The following is a 15761-nucleotide window of genomic DNA, read 5'->3' on the forward strand; positions in this document are numbered from 1 at the left end:
GTTACAGCTTACCACAGCCCGTCCCATTCACCACAGCCCGTCCCCGCCCACCACAGCCCGTCCCCGCCCACCACAGCCAGTCTCCGCCCACCACAGCTCGTCCCAACCCGTCCCCACACACCACAGCCCGTCCCCGCCCACCACAGCCCGTCCCCGCCCACCACAGCCTGTCCCAGCACACCACAGCCCGTCCCAGCCCACCACAGCCCGTCCCAGCACACCACAGCCAGTCCCCGCCCACCACAGCCCGTCCCCGCCCGTCCCAGCCCACCACAGACCAGCACAGCATGTCCCAGCACACCACAGCCCGTACCAGCCCACCACAGCCCGTCCCCGAACACCACAGCCCGTCCCCGCCCACCACAGCCCATCGCAGCACACCACAGCCCGTCACAGCCCACCACAGCCCGTCCCAGCACACCACAGCCCGTCCCAGCACACCACAGCCCGTCCCAGCACACCACAGCCCGTCCCCGCCCACCACAGCCTGTCCCCTCCCACCACAGCCTGTCCCCGCCCACCACAGCCAGTCTCCGCCCACCACAGCTCGTCCCACCCCGTCCCCGCCCACCACAGCCCGTCCCCGCCCACCACACCCATCCCCGCCCACCACAGCCCGTCCCTGACCACCACAGCCCGTCCCAGCACACCACAGCCCGTCCCAGCCCACCACAGCCCGTCCCAGCACACCACAGCCCGTCCCCCGCCCGTCCCAGCCCACCACAGACCAGCACAGCCCGTCCCCGCACCCCACAGCCCGTCCCCGCCCACCACAGCCCGTCCCCGCACACCACAGCCCGTCCCCGCCCACCACAGCCCGTCCCCGCCCACCACAGCCCGTCCAAGACCACCACAGCCCGTCCCAGCCCACCACAGCCCGTCCCAGCCCACCACAGCCCGTCCCCGCCCGTCCCAGCCCACCACAGACCAGCACAGCCCGTCCCAGCCCACCACAGACCAGCACAGCCCGTCCCAGCCCACCACAGCCTGTCCCCGCCCACCACAGCCCGTCCCCGCCCACCACAGCCCGTCCCAGCACACCACAGCCCGTCCCCGCCCACCACAGCCCGTCCAAGACCACCACAGCCCGTCCCAGCCCACCACAGCCGGTCCCAGCCCACCACAGCCCGTCCCAGCACACCACAGCCCACCACAGACCAGCACAGCTCTTCCCAGCACACCACAGCCCGTCCCAGCACACCACAGCCTGTCCAAGCCCACCAGAGCCTGTCACAGCCCACCACAGCCCGTCCCAGCCCACCACAGCCCGTCCCTGCCCACCAGAGCCCGTCCCAGCCCACCAGAGCCCGTCTCAAGCTCACCAGAACCCACCACAGCCCACCACAGCCTGTCCCAGACCACCACGGCCCACCACAGCCCACCACGGCCCATCCCAGCCCACCACGGCCCACCACAGTTCACCACGGGCCATCTCAGGCCACCATGACCTGTCCCAGCCCACCACAGCCCATCCCTTCCCATACCGGCTCAAAACAGCTCACCACGGCCCACCACAGCCCACCACAGTCCGTCTCCGCCCACCACAGCTCGTCCCACCCCGTCCCAGCACACCACAGCCCATCCCTGCCCACCACAGCCCGTCCCCGCCCACCACAGCCCGTCCCCACCCACCACAGCCCATCTCTGCCCAATACAGCCCATCTCTGCCCACCACAGCCCGTCCCAGCACACCACAGCCCGTCCCAGCCCACCACAGCCCGTCTCCGCCCGTCCCTGTCGACCACAGCCCGTCCCAGTCCACCACAGCCCGTCCCAGCTTGCCACAGCCCGTTCCAGCCCGCCACAGCCCACCACAGCCCGTCCCCGCCCACCACAGCCCGTCCCCGCCCGTCCCCGTCGACCACAGCCCGTCCCAGCACACGACAGCTCGTCCCAGCACACCACAGCCTGTCCCAGCCCACCACAGCCCGTCCCAGCCCACCACAGCCCGTCCCAGCCCACCACAGCCCACCAGAGCCCGTCCCAGCCCACCAGAGCCCGTCCCAGCCCACCACAGCCCACCACAGCACACCACAGCCCACCACAGCCCGTCCCAGCTCACCACAGCCCACCACAGCCCGTCCCAGCTCACCACAGCCCGTCACAGCCCGTCCCAGCCCGTCCCAGCCCACCACAGCCCGTCCCAGCCCATCACAGCCTGTCCCAGCCCGTCCCATTCCACCACACCTAGTCCCAGCCCACCACAGCCAATCCCAGCACGTCCCAGCCCGTCCCAGCCCGTCCCAGCTCGTCCCAGCCCGTCCCAGACCACCAGAGCCCGTCCCAGCCAACCACAGGCCGTCACAGCCCATCCCAGCTCTCCACAACCCACCACAGCTCGTCCCAGCCCACCATAGCCCGTCTCAGCCCACCACAACCCGTCCTAGCCCACCACAGCCCGTCCCAGCTTACCAAAGCTCACCACAGCCCGTCGCAGCCCACCACAACCCGTCCCAGCCCACCACAGCACGTCCCCGCCCACCACAGCCCGTCCAAGGCCATCCCAGCCCACCACAACCCGTCCCAGCCCGTCCCAGACCACCAGAGCCCGTCGCAGCCCACCACGGCCCGTCCCAGCCCACCACAGCCCGTCCCAGCCCACCACAGCCCGTCCCAGACTGTTTCAGCCCAGCACGGCTAACCACGGCCTGTCCCGGCCCACCACGGCCAACCACGGTCCACCATGGCCCACCAGAGCACACCACGGCCCACCACGGCCCTTCCCAGTCCACCACAGCCCACCACAGCCTGTCCCAGCCCACCACGGCCCGTCCCAGCCCACCACGGCCCACCCCAGCCCACCACTGCCCGTCCCAGCCCACCACGGCCCGTCCCAGCCCACCACGGCCCATCACAGCCCACCACAGTTCACCACAGCCCGTCCTAGCCCAGCACGACCCGTCCCAGCCCACCACGGACCACCACGGCCCATCTCAGCCCACCACAGCCTGTCCAAGCCCAGCACAGCCCTCCACAACCCTCCACAGCCCGTCCCAACCCTCCACAGCTCATCCCAGCCTACCACAGCCCGTCGCAGCCCAACACAGCTTATCCCAGCCCACCGCAGCCCGTCCCAGCCCTCCGCAGCCCGTCCTAGCCCACCGAAACCCGTCCCAGCCCACCACAGCCCGTCCCAGCCCACCACAGCCCACCACAGCACACCACAGCACACCACAGCCCGTCCCAGCCCACCACAGCCCACCACAGCCCGTCCCAGCTCACCACAGCCCGTCACAGCCCGTCCCAGGCCACCACAGCCCGTCCCAGCCCATCACAGCCTGTCCCAGCCCGTCCCATTCCACCACACCTAGTCCCAGCCCACCACAGCCAATCCCAGCACGTCCCAGCCCGTCCCAGCCCGTCCCAGCTCGTCCCAGCCCGTCCCAGACCACCAGAGCCCGTCCCAGCCAACCACAGGCCATCACAGCCCATCCCAGCTCTCCACAACCCACCACAGCTCGTCCCAGCCCACCATAGCCCGTCTCAGCCCACCACAACCCGTCCTAGCCCACCACAGCCCGTCCCAGCTTACCAAAGCTCACCACAGCACGTCGCAGCCCACCACAACCCGTCCCAGCCCACCACAGCACGTCCCCGCACACCACAGCCCGTCCAAGGCCATCCCAGCCCACCACAACCCGTCCCAGCCCGTCCCAGACCACCAGAGCCCGTCGCAGCCCACCCCAGCTCTCCACAACCCACCACAGCTCGTCCCAGCACACCACAGACCGTCCCAGCCCGTCCCGGCCCACCACAGCCCGTCCCAGCCCACCGCAGCCCACCACAGCCCATCCCAGCCCATCCCATTCCACCACGGCCCGTCCCAGCCCACCACGGCCCACCACAGCCCACCGCAGCCCGTCCCAGCCAACCGCGGACCGTCCCAGCCCACCACGGCCCACCACAGCCCGTCCCAGCCCACCACGGCCCGTCCCAGCCCACCACGGCCCGTCCCGGCCCACCACAGCCCGTCCCAGCTTACCACAGCCCACCACAGCCCGTCCCAGCCCACCACAGCCCGTCCCAGCCCACCACAGCCCGTCCCAGCCCACCACTGCCCGTCCCAGCCCGTCCCAACCCACCACAGCCCGTCCCAGCCCACCACAGCCCACCACAGCCCACCACAGGCCACCGCAGGCCATCCCAGCCCAAAACAGACGGTCCCAGCCAACCACAGCTCGGCGAGCCCACCACAGCCCGTCCCAGCCCTCCACAACCCACCACAGCCCGTCCCAGGTCACCACAGCCCGTCCCAGCCTACCACAGCCCACCACGGCTCACCACGGCCCACTACGGCCCACCACGGCCAACGACGGCCCGCCACAGGTGGTCCCGGCCCACAACAGCCCGTCACAGCCCACCACAGCCTGGCACAGCCCGTCCCAGCCCGTCCTAGCCCGGCATAGCCCGTCCCAGCTCGGCACAGCCCACCACAGCCCGTCCCAGCACACCACAGCCCGTCCCAGCACACCACAGCGCGTCCCAGCCCACCACAGCCCGTCCCAGCCCACCACAGCCCGTCCCAGCCCACCACAGCCTACAACAGCACGTCCCGGACCACCAAAGCCCGTCCCAGCCCACTACGGTCCACCACAGCCCGTCCCAGCCCCTCCCAGCCCGTCTCACCTCACCACAACCCACGACAGCCCACCACAGCCCGTCCCAGCCCACCACAGCCCACCGCAGCCCGTCCCAGCCCACCACAGCCCACCACAACCCGTCTCAGCTCACCACAGCCCACCACAGCGCGTCCCTGACCACAACAACCCGTCCCAGCCCACCACAGCCCACCACAGCCCGTCCCAGCCCGTCCCAGCCCACCACAGCCCGTCCCAGACAACAACAGCCCGTCCCTGCCCACCACGGCCCACCACGGCCCGCCCCAGCCCACCACAGCCCACCACAGCCTACCGCGGCCCAAGACGCCCTGCCAGAGCCCACCACGGCCCATCACAGCCTGTCCCAGCCCACCACAGCCCGTCCCGTCCCGTCCCAGCACAGCCCGTCCCGTCCCAGTCCACCACAGCCCGTCCCGTCCCTTCCCAGCACAGCCCATCCCAGCCTGTCCCGTCCCGTCCCAGCCCGTCCCGTCCCGTCCCAGCCCACCACAGCCCGTCCCGTCCCGTCCCAGCCCACCACAGCCCGTCCCAGCCCCCCACGGCCCACCACAGCCCACCACGGCCCACCACGGCCCGTCCCAGCCCTCCACAGCCCACCACAGCCTGTCCCAGCCCACCACAACCCGTCCCAGCCCACCACAGGCTTTCCAAACCCGCCAAAGCCTGTCCCAGCCCACCACAGCCTTACAAAGCCCACCAGAGCCTGTCACAGGCCACCACCGCCTGTCACAGCCCAGCACAGCTCACCACAGCCCACCACAGCCTGTCCCAGTCCACCACAGAACGTCCCAGCCCACCACAGTCTGTCCCAGCCCACCGCAGCCCATCCCAGCCCACCACAGCCCGTCACAGCCCAGTACAGCCCGTCCCAGCACACCACAGCCCATCCCAGCACACCACAGCCCACCACATCCCGTCCCAGCCCACCACAGACCGTCCCAGCCCGTCCCAGCCCACCACAGCCCGTCCCAGCCCACCACAGACTGTCCCAGCCCACCACAGCCTGTTCCAGCCCACCACAGCCCGTTCCAGCCCACCCCTGCCTGTCCCAGCCAACCACAACCCACCACAGCCCGTCCCAGCACACCACAGCCCGTCCCACCACACTACAGCCCATCCCAGCCCGTCTTAGCCCACCACAGCCCGTCCCAGCCTGTCCCAGCCCGTCCAGCCCGTCCCAGCCCACCACAGCCCGTCTCAAGCTCACCAAAACCCACCATAGCCCATCACGGCCCGCCACAGCCCACCACGGCCCGTCCCAGCTTTACCACGGCCCACCACAGCCAACGCCTTCCCATCCCGGCCCAAAACGGCCCACCACGGTTCACCACGGCCCGTCCCAGCCCACCACGGCCCGACCCAGCCCACCACGGCCCACCACAGCCCGTCCCCGCCCACCACAGCTTGTCCCCGCCCACCACAGCCTGTCCCAGCCCACCACAGCCCGTCCCACCACACTACAGCCCATCCCAGCCCGTCTCTGCCCACCACAGCCCGTCCCAGCCTGTCCCAGCCCGTCCCAGCCCGTCCCAGCCCACCACAGCCCGTCTCAAGCTCACCAAAACCCACCATAGCCCATCACGGCCCGCCACAGCCCACCACGGCCCGTCCCAGCTTTACCACGGCCCACCACAGCCAACGCCTTCCCATCCCGGCCCAAAACGGCCCACCACGGTTCACCACGGCCCGTCCCAGCCCACCACGGCCCGACCCAGCCCACCACGGCCCACCACAGCCCGTCCCCGCCCACCACAGCTTGTCCCCGCCCACCACAGCCTGTCCCAGCCCACCACAGCCCGTCCGAGCCCACCACAGCCCGTCCCAAGTCACCACAGCCCGTCCCAGGTCACCACAGCCCGTCCCAGGTTACCACAGCCCACCACCGACCACCACAGCCCGTCCCAGCCCACCACGGCCCACCACGGCCCGCCAAGTCCTTCCACAGCCCACCAGAGCCCACCACCGCCCGTCACAGCCCCAAAAGCCAGTCCCAGACCACAACAGCCCCTCCCAGCCCACCACAGCCCGTCCCAGCCCACCACAGCTTATCCCGTCCCGTCCCAGCCCACCACAGCCTGTCCCAGCTCACCACAGCCCGTCCCAGCCCACCACAGCCCGTCCCAGCCCACCACAGCCCGTCCCACCCCGTCCCAGGCCGTCCCAGCCCACCACAGCCCCTCCCAGCCCACCACAGCCCCTCCCAGCTCACCACAGCCCGCCCCAGCCCACCACAGCCCGTCCCAGCTCACCACAGCCCGTCCCAGCCCACCACACACTGCCACGGCCCACCACAGCCCACCACAGCCCGCCAGAGCCCGCCACAGCCCACCACGGACCACCACGGCCCACCACTAGCCCACCACAACCCGTCCCAGCCCGCCAAAGGCCGTAACATCCCACCAGGGCCCACCAGAGCCCACCACGGCCCACCACTAGCCCACCACAACCCGTCCTAGCCCGCCAAAGCCCGTAACATCCCACCAGGGCCCACCACAGCCCACCACAGCCTGTCCCAGCCCGCCACAGACCGTCCCAGCCCGCCACAGACTGTCCCAGCCCGCCACAGACCGTCCCAGCCCACCACAGACCGTCCCAGCCCGCCACTGCCCACCACAGCCCAGCACAGTCCACCACTACCCGTCGTGTCCCGTCAAGGCCGACCACAGCCCGCCACGGCACACCATGGCCCACAAGAGCCCACCACGTCCCATCACAGCCCGTCCCAGCCCGCCAAAGCCTGTCCCAGCCCACCACAGCCCGTCCCAGCCCACCACAGCCCGTCCCAGCCCACCACAGCCCGTCCCAGCCCACCACAGCCCACCACGGCCCATCCCAGCAAGTCCCAGCCCACCACACCCCGCCACAGCCCGCCACAGCCCTCTACAGCCCATCCCAGCCTACACAGCTTATCCCAGCACATCACAGCCCACCAAAGCCCACCACAGCCCGTCACAGACCACCACAGCCTTTCACAGCCCACCACAGGTCACTACACCCTACCACAGCCCGCCACAGCCCTCCACAGCCCATCCCAGCCTACCACAGCTTATCCCAGCCCACCACAGCCCGCCACAGCCCGTCCCAGCCCGCCACAGCCCGTCCCAGCCCGCCACAGCCCGTCCCAGCCCGCCAGAGCCCGTCCCAGCCCGCCACAGCCCGTCCCAGCCCGCCACAGCCTGTCCCAGCCCACCACAGCCCACCACAGCCCATTGCTGCCAACCACAGCCCACCACAGCTCACCACAGACCGTCGAAACCCACCACAGCCCGTCCGAGCCCACCACAGCCCGCCACAGCCCGTCCCAGCCCGCCACAGCCCGTCCCAGCCCGTCACAGCCCGTCACAGCCCGTCCCAGCCCACCACGGCTGACCACAGCCCACCACAGCCCACCGCGGCCCACCACAGTTCACCACGGCCCGTCCCAGCCCACCACGGACCACCACAGCCCACCACGGCACGTCCCAGCCCACCACAGCCTGTCCCAGCCCACCACAGCCCAACCCAGACCACCACAGCCCGTCCCAGCCCACCACAGCCTGTCCCAGCCCACCAGAGCTTATCCCGTCCCGTCCCAGCCCACCACAGCCAATCCCAGCTCACCACAGCCCGTCCTAGCCCACCACAGCCCGTCCCACCCCGTCCCAGGCCGTCCCAAGCCGTCCCAGGCCGTCCCAGCCCACCACAGCCCCTCCCAGCCCACCACAGCCCCTCCCAGCTCACCACAGCCCGCCCCAGCCCACCACAGCCCGTCCCAGCCCACCACAGCCCGTCCCAGCCCACCACACACTGCCACGGCCCACCACAGCCCACCACAGCCCGTCCCAGCCCACCACAGCCCATCCCAGCACACCACAGCCCGTCCCAGCCCACCACAGCCCACCACAACCCGTCTCAGCTCACCACAGCCCACCACAGCCCGTCCCGGCCCACCACAGCGCGTCCCTGACCACAACAACCCGTCCCAGCCCACCACAACCTGTCCCAGCCCGTCCCAGCCCACCACAGCCCGTCCCAGCCAACAACAGCCCGTCCCTGCCCACCACGGCCCACCACGGCCCGCCCCAGCCCACCACAGCCCACCGCGGCCCAACACGCCCCGCCAGAGCCCACCACGGCCCATCACAGCCTGTCCCAGCCCACCACAGCCCGTCCCGTCCCGTCCCAGCACAGCCCGTCCCGTCCCAGCCCACTACAGCCCGTCCCGTCCCGTCCCAGCACAGCCCGTCCCAGCCTGTCCCGTCCCGTCCCAGCCCGTCCCAGCCTGTCCCGTCCCGTCCCAGCCCACCACAGCCCGTCCCAGCCCCCCACGGCCCACCACAGCCCACCACGGCCCACCATGGCCCGTCCCAGCCCTCCACAGCCCACCACAGCCCGTCCCAGCCCACCACAACCCGTCCCAGCCCACCACAGGCTTTCCAAACCCGCCAAAGCCTGTCCCAGCCCACCACAGCCTTACAAAGCCCACCAGAGCCTGTCACAAGCCACCACCGCCTGTCACAGCCCACCACAGCTCACCACAGCCCACCACAGCCTGTCCCAGTCCACCACAGCACGTCCCAGCTCACCACAGCCCGTCCCAGCCCACCACAGCCCGTCCCACCCCGTCCCAGGCCGTCCCATGCCGTCCCAGGCTGTCCCGGCCCACCACAGCCCCTCCCAGCCCACCACAGCCCCTCCCAGCTCACCACAGCCCGTCCCAGCCCACCACAGCCCGTCCCAGCCCACCACAGCCCGTCCCAGCCCACCACACACTGCCACGGCCCACCACAGCCCACCACAGCCCGCCAGAGCCCGCCACAGCCCACCACTAGCCCACCACAACCCGTCCCAGCCCGCCAAAGGCCGTAACATCCCACCAGGGCCCACCAGAGCCCACCACGGCCCACCACTAGCCCACCACAACCCGCCCCAGCCTGCCAAAGCCCGTAACATCCCACCAGGGCCCACCACAGCCCACCACAGCCTGTCCCAGCCCGCCACAGACCGTCCCAGCCCGCCACAGACTGTCCCAGCCCGCCACAGACCGTCCCAGCCCACCACAGACCGTCCCAGCCCGCCACTGCCCACCACAGCCCAGCACAGTCCACCACTACCCGTCCTGTCCCGTCAAGGCCGACCACAGCCCGCCACGGCACACCATGGCCCACCAGAGCCCACCATGTCCCGTCACAGCCCGTCGCAGCCCGCCAAAGCCTGTCCCAGCCCACCACAGCCTGTCCCAGCCCACCACAGCCCGTCCCAGCCCACCACAGCCCGTCCCAGCACACCACAGGCCACCACAGGCCACCACAGCCCATCCCAGCCCGTCCCAGCCAAACACACCCCGCCACAGCCCTCTACAGCCCATCCCAGCCTACACAGCTTATCCCAGCACATCACAGCCCACCAAAGCCCACCACAGCCCGTCACAGACCACCACAGCCTTTCACAGCCCACCACAGGTCGCTACACCCTACCACAGCCCGCCACAGCCCTCCACAGCCCATCCCAGCCTACCACAGCTTATCCCAGCCCACCACAGCCCGCCACAGCCCGTCCCAGCCCGCCAGAGCCCGTCCCAGCCCGCCACAGCCCGTCCCAGCCCGCCACAGCCCGTCCCAGCCCACCACAGCCCATTGCTGCCAACCACAGCCCACCACAGCTCACCACAGCCCGTCGAAACCCACCACAGCCCGTCCGAGCCCACCACAGCCCGTCCGAGCCCACCACAGCCCGTCCCAGCCCACCACAGCCCGTCCCAGCCTGTCCCAGCCCGTCACAGCCCGTGCCAGCCCACCACGGCCCACCACAGCCCACCACAGTTCACCACGGCCCATCCCAGCCCACCACGGACCACCACAGCCCACCACGGCACGTCCCAGCCCACCACAGCCTCTCCCAGCCCACCACAGCCCAACCCAGACCACCACAGCCTGTCCCAGCCCACCACAGCTTGTCCCAGCACACCACAGCATGTCCCATCCAGCCACAGCCCGCCACAGCCCACCACAGCCCATCCCAGCCCACCACAGCACGTGCCAGCCCGGCCCAACATACCACAGCTTGCCCAGCTCATCCCAGCCCGTCCCAGACCACCACAGCCCGTCCCAGCACACCACAGCCCGTCTTCAGCCCGTCTCACCTCACCACAACCCACCACAGCCCACCACAGCCCGTCCCAGCCCACCACAGCCCACCACAGCCCATCCCAGCACACCACAGCCCGTCCCAGCCCACCACAGCCCACCACAACCCGTCTCAGCTCACCACAGCCCACCACAGCCCGTCCCGGCCCACCACAGCGCGTCCCTGACCACAACAACCCGTCCCAGACCACCACAACCTGTCCCAGCCCGTCCCAGCCCACCACAGCCCGTCCCAGCCAACAACAGCCCGTCCCTGCCCACCACGGCCCACCACGGCCCGCCCCAGCCCACCACAGCCCACCGCGGCCCAACACGCCCCGCCAGAGCCCACCACGGCCCATCACAGCCTGTCCCGTCCCGTCCCAGCCCGTCCCGTCCCGTCCCAGCACAGCCCGTCCCAGCCTGTCCCGTCCCGTCCCAGCCCGTCCCAGCCTGTCCCGTCCCGTCCCAGCCCACCACAGCCCGTCCCAGCCCCCCACGGCCCACCACAGCCCACCATGGCCCGTCCCAGCCCTCCACAGCCCACCACAGCCCGTCCCAGCCCACCACAACCCGTCCCAGCCCACCACAGGCTTTCCAAACCCGCCAAAGCCTGTCCCAGCCCACCACAGCCTTACAAAGCCCACCAGAGCCTGTCACAGGCCACCACCGCCTGTCACAGCCCACCACAGCTCACCACAGCCCACCACAGCCTGTCCCAGTCCACCACAGCACGTCCCAGCTCACCACAGCCCGTCCCAGCCCACCACAGCCCGTCCCAGCCCACCACACACTGCCACGGCCCACCACAGCCCGCCAGAGCCCACCACGGCCCACCACTAGCCCACCACAACCCGTCCCAGCCCGCCAAAGGCCGTAACATCCCACCAGGGCCCACCAGAGCCCACCACGGCCCACCACTAGCCCACCACAACCCGCCCCAGCCTGCCAAAGCCCGTAACATCCCACCAGGGCCCACCACAGCCCACCACAGCCTGTCCCAGCCCGCCACAGACCGTCCCAGCCCGCCACAGACTGTCCCAGCCCGCCACAGACCGTCCCAGCCCACCACAGACCGTCCCAGCCCGCCACTGCCCACCACAGCCCAGCACAGTCCACCACTACCCGTCCTGTCCCGTCAAGGCCGACCACAGCCCGCCACGGCACACCATGGCCCACCAGAGCCCACCATGTCCCGTCACAGCCCGTCCCAGCCCGCCAAAGCCTGTCCCAGCCCACCACAGCCTGTCCCAGCCCACCACAGCCCGTCCCAGCCCACCACAGCCCGTCCCAGCCCACCACAGGCCACCACAGGCCACCACAGGCCACCACGGCCCATCCCAGCCCGTCCCAGCCCACCACACCCCGCCACAGCCCGCCACAGCCCTCTACAGCCCATCCCAGACTACACAGCTTATCCCAGCACATCACAGCCCACCAAAGCCCACCACAGCCCATCACAGACCACCACAGCCTTTCACAGCCCACCACAGGTCACTACACCCTACCACAGCCCGCCACAGCCCGCCACAGCCCATCCCAGCCTACCACAGCTTATCCCAGCCCGTCCCAGCCCGCCACAGCCCGTCCCAGCCCGCCACAGCCCGTCCCAGCCCACCACAGCCCGTCCCAGCCCACCACAGCCCATTGCTGCCAACCACAGCCCACCACAGCTCACCACAGCCCGTCGAAACCCACCACAGCCCGTCCGAGCCCACCACAGCCCGTCCGAGCCCACCACAGCCCGTCCCAGCAAACCACAGCCCGTCCCAGCCTGTCCCAGCCCGTCACAGCCCGTGCCAGCCCACCACGGCTGACCACAGCCCACCACGGCCCACCACAGCCCACCACAGTTCACCACGGCCCATCCCAGCCCACCACGGACCACCACAGCCCACCACGGCACGTCCCAGCCCACCACAGCCCAACCCAGACCACCACAGCCCGTCCCAGCCCACCACAGCTTGTCCCAGCACACCACAGCACTTCCCATCCAGCCACAGCCCGCCACAGCCCACCACAGCCCATCCCAGCCCACCACAGCACGTGCCAGCCCGGCCCAACATACCACAGCTTGCCCAGCTCGTCCCAACCCGTCCCAGACCACCACAGCCCGTCCCAGCCCCTCCCAGCCCGTCTCACCTCACCACAACCCACCACAGCCCACCACAGCCAATCCCAGCCTACCACAGCCCGTCCCAGCCCGCCACTGCCCGTCCCAGCCCACCACATCCCACCACAGCCCATTGCTGCCAACCACAGCCCACCACAGCTCACCACAGCCCGTCGAAACCCACCACAGCCCGTCCGAGCCCACCACAGCCCATCCGAGCCCACCACAGCCCGTCCCAGCCCACCACAGCCCGTCCCAGCCTGTCCCAGCCCGTCACAGCCCGTGCCAGCCCACCACGGCTGACCACAGCCCACCACGGCCCACCACAGCCCACCACAGTTCACCACGGCCCATTCCAGCCCACCACGGACCACCACAGCCCACCACGGCACGTCCCAGCCCACCACAGCCTGTCCCAGCCCACCACAGCCCAACCCAGACCACCACAGCCCGTCCCAGCCCACCACAGCTTGTCCCAGCACACCACAGCACGTCCCATCCAGCCACAGCCCGCCACAGCCCACCACAGCCCATCCCAGCCCATCCCAGCCCACCACAGCACGTGCCAGCCCGGCCCAACATACCACAGCTTGCCCAGCTCGTCCCAGCCCGTCCCAGACCACCACAGCCCGTCCCAGCCCACCACAGCCCGTCCCACCCCGTCCCAGGCCGTCCCATGCCGTCCCAGGCCGTCCCGGCCCACCACAGCCCCTCCCAGCCCACCACAGCCCGTCCCAGCCCACCACAGCCCGTCCCAGCCCACCACAGCCCGTCCCAGCCCACCACACACTGCCACGGCCCACCACAGCCCACCACAGCCCGCCAGAGCCCGCCACAGCCCACCACGGACCACCACTAGCCCACCACAACCCGTCCCAGCCCGCCAAAGGCCGTAACATCCCACCAGGGCCCACCAGAGCCCACCACGGCCCACCACTAGCCCACCACAACCCGCCCCAGCCTGCCAAAGCCCGTAACATCCCACCAGGGCCCACCACAGACCACCACAGCCCGTCCCAGCCTGCCACAGACCGTCCCAGCCCGCCACAGACTGTCCCAGCCCGCCACAGACCGTCCCAGCCCACCACAGACCGTCCCAGCCCGCCACTGCCCACCACAGCCCAGCAAAGTCCACCACTACCCGTCCTGTCCCGTCAAGGCCGACCACAGCCCGCCACGGCACACCATGGCCCACCAGAGCCCACCATGTCCCGTCACAGCCCGTCCCAGCCCGCCAAAGCCTGTCCCAGCCCACCACAGCCCATCCCAGCCCACCACAGCCCGTCCCAGCCCACCACAGCCCGTCCCAGCACACCACAGGCCACCACAGGCCACCACAGGCCACCACGGCCCATCCCAGCGAGTCCCAGCCCACCACACCCCGCCACAGCCCGCCACAGCCCTCTACAGCCCATCCCAGCCTACACAGCTTATCCCAGCACATCACAGCCCACCAAAGCCCACCACAGCCCGTCACAGACCACCACAGCCTTTCACAGCCCACCACAGGTCACTACACCCTACCACAGCCCGCCACAGCCCTCCACAACCCATCCCAGCCTACCACAGCTTATCCCAGCCCACCACAGCCCACAAGAGCTTGTCACAGACCACCACAGCCCGTCCCAGCCCACCACAGCCCACCACGGCCCACCACAGCCCGTCCCAGCCCGCCACAGCCCGTCCCAGCCCACCACAGCCCGTCCCAGCCCACCACAGCCCATTGCTGCCAACCACAGCCCACCACAGCTCACCACAGCCCGTCGAAACCCACCACAGCCCGTCCGAGCCCACCACAGCCCGTCCCAGCAAACCACAGCCCGTCCGAGCCCACCACAGCCCGTCCCAGCAAACCACAGCCCGTCCCAGCCTGTCCCAGCCCGTCACAGCCCCTGCCAGCCCACCACAACCCGTCCCAGCCCACCACAGGCTTTCCAAACCCGCCAAAGCCTGTCCCAGCCCACCACAGCCTTACAAAGCCCACCAGAGCCTGTCACAGGCCACCACCGCCTGTCACAGCCCACCACAGCTCACCACAGCCCACCACAGCCTGTCCCAGTCCACCACAGAACGTCCCAGCCCACCACAGTCTGTCCCAGCCCACCGCAGCCCATCCCAGCCCACCACAGCCCGTCACAGCCCAGTACAGCCCGTCCCAGCACACCACAGCCCATCCCAGCACACCACAGCCCACCACATCCCGTCCAAGCCCACCACAGACCGTCCCAGCCCGTCCCAGCCCACCACAGCCCATCCCAGCCCACCACAGGCCACCACAGGCCACCACAGGCCACCACGGCCCATCCCAGCCCGTCCCAGCCCACCACACCCCCCCACAGCCCGCCACAGCCCTCTACAGCCCATCCCAGCCTACACAGCTTATTCCAGCACATCACAGCCCACCAAAGCCCACCACAGCCCGTCACAGACCACCACAGCCTTTCACAGCCCACCACAGGTCACTACACCCTACCACAGCCCGCCACAGCCCTCCACAGCCCATCCCAGCCTACCACAGCTTATCCCAGCCCACCACAGCCCGCCACAGCCCGTCCCAGCCCGCCACAGCCCGTCCCAGCCCACCACAGCCCGTCCCAGCCCACCACAGCCCATTGCTGCCAACCACAGCCCACCACAGCTCACCACAGCCCGTCGAAACCCACCACAGCCCGTCCGAGCCCACCACAGCCCGTCCGAGCCCACCACAGCCCGTCCCAGCAAACCACAGCCCGTCCCAGCCTGTCCCAGCCCGTCACAGCCCGTGCCAGCCCACCACGGCTGACCACAGCCCACCACGGCCCACCACAGCCCACCACAGTTCACCACGGCCCATCCCAGCCCACCACGGACCACCACAGCCCACCACGGCACGTCCCAGCCCACCACAGCCCAACTCAGACCACCACAGCCCGTCCCAGCCCACCA

Source organism: Falco cherrug, unplaced genomic scaffold, assembly GCF_023634085.1.
Source record: "Falco cherrug isolate bFalChe1 unplaced genomic scaffold, bFalChe1.pri scaffold_32, whole genome shotgun sequence".
In the NCBI taxonomy this organism is placed as follows: Eukaryota; Metazoa; Chordata; class Aves; order Falconiformes; family Falconidae; genus Falco; species Falco cherrug.